Raw genomic sequence first — 5,875 nt, 5'->3', positions numbered from 1 at the left:
CTGTCAGCTCTGCATTTTTTTCATTATTAACTGAGGAAAGAAACAAAAAGAAGTCAGAAGGAGCCAAATCAGGACTGTAAGGAGGATGCCTAACATCAGAACGCTCATAAAATTGCTCTTGTTTGATGAGAGGAATGAACAGGAGCATTGTCATGGTGGAGGAGGATCTCAGGTGAAGTTTTCCTGGGTGTTTTTCTTCTAAATCTTTGGCTAACGTTTTCAAAACACTCTCATAATAAGCAGATGTTAACATTTGTTGGCCCTACAGAAAGTCAACAAGTAAAATGCTTTGATCATGGCCAAAACTGTTGCCATGATCTTTGCTCTTGACTAGTATACTTTTGCTTTGACTAGAGCACTTAATGCCTCTTGGCAGCCATGGCTTTGATTGTGCTTTGTCTTCAGGATTGTACTGGTAAAGCCATATTTCATCTCTTGTTACTTTAAAGAAATGCTTCAGGATCTTGATGTTACTTGTTTCCAGTTTTCATTGAAAACTCTGTTTTTGTCTGCAGATGATCTGGGAGTAATGGTTTTTGCATACGTTGAGTAAAAAATTTGCTCAACTTTGATTTTTTCAGTCAGAATTGTGTGAGCTGAATCAATTGAGTTGTCTGTGGTGCTATTGTTTCTGCTGTTAATTGTCAATCCTCTTCAATTAGGGCACGAACAAGATTAATTTTTTCTTCACAAATTGATGTGGATGGTTTGCCACTATGGGCTTCATCTTCAACATCATTTCATTGCTTCTTAAAACAAGTTATCCATTTGTAAACTGCTGATTTCTTTGGGGCATTTTACTCCTAAAGTTTTCATAAGCATCAGTGATTTCACCATTCTTTTACCCAAGTGTCAACATAAATTTGATACATTTGTTTTTGCTTCAATTTTAGCAAAATTCATTTGCTCTCATAGGGGCTCTTTTCAAGCTGATGTGTTATCCTTCTGAGAGCCTCACACTAGATCCTATTCAGACATGTTATAACAAGTTAGTATGAGTTTGTTTGGCAAAAAAAAAAAAAAAAAAAAAAAAAAAATAAAAAAAAAAAAAAAAAAAAAAAAAAAAAAAAAAAAATTGAAACACATGCATAGTTTTCTCATGTTTTCCATGTACTTTTGAAAACATCATGAGATATACACACACAAGCCCAACATAGAGTCTTCCACCTTATTCTTTTCTAAACCTTCTTTATCTCCCCATAATTCCATAAAATAGTGTATAACAGACTTGGCTTTGGCATATTGGACTCTTAGCCCAACTTAGTTATTTTTCAGCTTTAACTTTGGTGACTCATTTGTGCTCAGTTCTGATTCAGACAATGGAAAACTATTTTAGCAAGAGCTGAACTGATTTTTATTCCCCTGTTGATGTCCAAAGCTCAGTCCACCATCATGCACTGTGCATTCACATTCTCTTTTGCTGGCCAAATTCCGAACGAGCATTGAATTGACGAAACATGTACTAAGTGCATTCTGCAGATGCAACTGAAGACTAAATTTTGGAGATCTTATCTTCCCAAAGAATCCCCTATAAAAAAAAAAAAAAGGAAAAAAAATTTCTTTTTCTACTAAATAGCCCAGTTTTCCAATCACATGAATATTCTGGAGTATTTTTGGAGAGAACCAGATTTATTGAAGAGTTGTTGAGTCCTTTAAAATGTGGTTTTTTTTTTACCCCAGATATAGGCAAAGTTAAATTTATTCTCTGAATATAATCATCAGAGTAAGAAGGTAAGAGTCAAGAAGATAACATTTGTTGGACTATGGGTTCAGCTGTGTGCAACAGAGACCTAAAGTATCAATGGCTTAAGCAATATTGAGGTTTATTTCTATTCCATGACAATGTGTGAGTTTGCAGCCAAAGACTAGTATGGTGGGTCCATGGTGTCAAGGACCCAGGTGTCTCCCGTCTAGCTTCATTATCTCTAGGGATGGCCATCATCATCTGCATGGTCTAGACAGGAAAGAGGAGGATAGGGATACTCCCTCCCCAGAGGTTGCACCCAACACTTCCCCTTACATACACATACATACACACACTCCAGCTGCAAAGAAGGCTGGGAAATGTCTTTATTTTGTGCAATCAGTAAAAACCGAGATTCTGTCAAGAGAGAAAGAGGACAGACATTGAAGAAAAACAAGTAGACTTTCCAACATATTGCTGAAAATTTTTAAATTTCAGGAGGGACCATAGTGGGCCAGGCAGAGAAGAATCATTATCTCACCCAAAGAATGACATTGGGCTTCAAGCATCTAAGCCACTATCAAAAAGGTTGGTGCTCTTGCAGGTTTTTCTTTAGAGGGCATCTGTCAAGCTGAGAGAACACTTCTCTAGGTGGCCTTGAGCCGGCATTACTGACCCACTCAATCAGAGCTGTCCTGCAGCCTCGTTAGCACATCATAAGAACCCAGAGTGGAATTCTGGGCTGGAAGAGCTGGACAGAAAGTGGAGGGAGAAGGTCCTCCCAGCGGCAAAGCTAATTAAAAGCAGAAACCTGTTTTCCACATGCACCTCCTCAATATGCACACATGCTGCTTTCTTGTCATTACATGCCTCACTTGTCACCAAAGCATTTTCAATCAATTCCTGGGTGTTGTTCTTATATCTTTAGATTTAGCACATTCTTTCTTTAGTGCTCCTCCCTTTTATTCCTCCAGCTGCTTAGCACAATTTTCTTCAGCATTTAAACAAACCCACATACATTCCCCTCCCCCTACTTTTCTTTTTTAAATAAAGCAAATGCTGCTTTCTTTTAACCAAAATAAAAGAGCCATAGACAATTCCATCTTTTAGGTCCACATGGCAGATCTCAAGTCAAGCATTCGTTTTCTACCTGTGTGGAACTTTAATTAGTTTAAGTGGGAGGTCTGTGCCAAGAAACAGGCACCACATCACAGTTGGAATCTGCAGAGCAGATTTTTTCTCTTAATAATGCTCTTTCAAACTGAATCCCGCTTGCAGTTTTGATACCGAAAACATGCGTATTAAACAGCTACGAGTCATTTCCAGGTCGTTCGCATTAACCATGAGCTTTCCTGACAGCCTTGACCCATAACAGCAGACCTCTGTGTTTGAAGTGCCGTATGATTTACAGAGCATTGCACATGCATTGTCTCCTGTCAGCTGCACACTTAGCCTGCTAGGAAATAATATCACCCCCATTTTGGTGATGAAAAAATTGAGGCCTGGAATGGTTAAGTGACAGAGAATGAACTAAAACTGGGTCCAATCTGTCTGTGTTGCTAATGTAAGATGTTAAAGAACTGTCTTCGGTTAAAAGAGAATGAGTATCTATTTTTAACAATGTGCTAAATGTTCTTTTCTTCTTTCCATAGTCCAAGATTGTCCCAAACTTTGATTTGATATAATTATTTTCCATAATCCTCTAAGTCAGGCTTTGAAATTCTTCTCTGCCTCTGGGTCTTGGTTTGCTTTGAGGTAAGGATGGCCAGCATGGATCTTTCTTATATAATCTCTAGGTTTTATATTTTAGTTCCCTACCTGAAAATGTGTGATGCCACTTTGAATCTACGACAGTAAAGGAAAACAATATTCTCATATATGCTATTTAAGAGTTAGATATTTAAGATCAAAGGAACTATATGTAAATATCACTTATCCAGAACTTTTCTGAATATTGCATTTCTCATGGAAATGCTGGATTTTTTTTTTTTTCTTCTTGAGACAGAGTCTTACTCTGTCTCCAGGCTGGAGTGCCATGGTGAAATCTCTGCTCACTGCAACCAACGCCTCCTGGGTTCAAGCGATTCTCCTGCCTCAGCCCCCTGAGTAGCTCAGGTTATAGGCACATGCCACCACACCTGGCTAATTTTTGTATTTTTAGTAGAGATGGGGTTTCACCATGTTGGTCAGGATGGTCTTGATCACCTGACCTCATTATCCACCCACCTTGGCCTCCCAAAGTGCTGGGATTACAGGTGTGAGCCACTGCGCCCCGCCAATGCTGGATGTTTTTAAGCGACATTATCTGTTATAAAACAATTTGAGAAAAAGGAAAAAAATTTCACAAAGATAACAAGAACTGTGTGTGTGTGTGTGTGAAGTAGCCAGTTTTCACAAAAAGTGCTGTTAGCAGTTTATAAGACTGCTAGAAAATGTATTTTATATTAAAAATCACTAAGAGCACAGTCATTGTTTTAAAGATGCTTTAGAATGGGAATAAAAGTTCAATCTTTTTAACATGTGTCAGCATGTATCGGGTGTGCTCTTTTAAAGAAAAATTTCAAGTATTATAAAATATAAGAAACTTTAAAACTGTGTCATTTATAATGTAAAATTAATTCAGTGGCTGACTCATAGCTCCCACATTCATCTTCAGTTCTCTTTAGCTCATATGGTTTTCTTTAAAAATTAGTGATATCAGCTAAATGGAACTGTTTTCCCCTCCTACCCACAGAGAAAGTGCTTTTGTGAACATGTCAGTCCTGTTCCATCATTACATGCCATCATGCAATGCCACAGAAGCAGGCTGGCCGTGCATACTTGATAACCAGTATTAGTACAGATTCGAGAGCAAAGTCCAAGGAGATGATACTGTATTTCCATCTATTTGTTTTATGCACATAAGCTGCCTTTTTAGAACCAAGGAATTTTCTATCTAGACAAGATCTTGGAAGTCTTCCAATGTAGCCTCTTTATTTTGCACATGTGGAAACTGAGGCACAAATAGGTTCAGCAACTTGTTCTGTAAAAGCCCGGCAGATGTAGGAAGCTAGCTCTCTGATCTTTCCGGAGATCTTCTCAACTCAATTCTGCAAACAATTGAGGCTTTCCCAGACTAAGCAGTTACCAAAGAGGTATTTCATCTGTTTGTTCTGAAAATGCAGCTGCTCTCTAGATTTATGTGTGCTCTGATAAGAGATATTTTGTCTAACAATAAAAATCATTCCCTTTGATGAATATTGTTTTTGCTTTGTGTTCTAAGAATGATATTTCATGTCTGTTTCATAGTAGCATTGTCCCCACTAAGCAAATTCTACTACCAGTTTCTGTTCCAGACCAAAGGAGTTGAAGCTTCTAACTCAGCCATTCAGGGCCCTGTCTAAAGAATCAGAGTCATAGGTGGCGGTCTTTGTCAAGCATATCCCTTGGTGGAGGGCAGACAGGGGGAGGCATGACTGGAGGGGCTTTAGTGATGGTGCCCTCACCTACATCCCTTCATCACACTCCTTAAATGCCTCAATGCTGCATAAAGTCTTTGGCCCTTCCTCTCAGGCCTTGTACGTCATAAAATGGTATCACAGTGGGGGAGATGTTGAGGACATCATGAGAACCAGGATCAGGCAGAGCCTGAACTGGGGCCCTGAAGGAAGTGGGAGAGTACAGAATACAGCTTTCTGGAAAGAGAGGAGAGGCTGAAGGCACAGCTAGGGAATACGCATGCAGTTCCGGGGCCTCGAGAGGGCCAGACTCGTGCCCATGGAAGCTGTGTGGCAGGCAGCGAAGAACACAGGCTCTGGAGGCAGGTCCCCTAAGTTCACTCTAGCTGTATGACCTTGGCCAAGGTTGTTAGCCTTTCTGTGCCTCAGTTTCCCCATATTCAAAACAAGTGTAAGAATAGTATCTATCTGCAGGCATTATCTGGAGGATAAAGTGAGTGGATATATCTGAGACAGGCTGTCAGCAATCCTGCACTACCCTCTTCCTTCTTTTCTGTAATAATAGACTCCCAGTTTTCAGCTGTGCACATGGCTGCCCAGGATAAAGACTTGACTTCCCAGACTCCCTTGCAACTATGTGTGGTTGTATAACTGTGCCTGGCCAATGAATTATAAGCAGATGCTATCTGACAACTACCTGGGAAGGGCAGCTGGCATGTACTTTTTTCTTTTCTTTTTCTTTTTTTTTTTTTTT

At 39.5% G+C, this 5,875-nt stretch overlaps 1 long non-coding RNA gene across 1 annotated transcript in view; it reads right to left on the bottom strand.

The window, feature by feature from the left end:
* Positions 1-14: 14 nt before the first annotated feature.
* Positions 15-5,875, bottom strand: part of LOC108304640 — a 19,498-nt gene continuing 13,637 nt past the window's right edge. Inside the window, exon 2 of the long non-coding RNA XR_001825340.2 lies at positions 15-1,528. This is a non-coding gene — a long non-coding RNA (uncharacterized LOC108304640). The remainder of the gene's footprint in view (positions 1,529-5,875) is intronic.

Source organism: Cebus imitator, unplaced genomic scaffold, assembly GCF_001604975.1.
Source record: "Cebus imitator isolate Cc_AM_T3 unplaced genomic scaffold, Cebus_imitator-1.0 Scaffold56, whole genome shotgun sequence".
NCBI classification, from domain to species: Eukaryota; Metazoa; Chordata; class Mammalia; order Primates; family Cebidae; genus Cebus; species Cebus imitator.
Note: the sequence above shows the minus strand (reverse complement) of the source record. Positions and strands in the feature narration are given on the sequence as shown.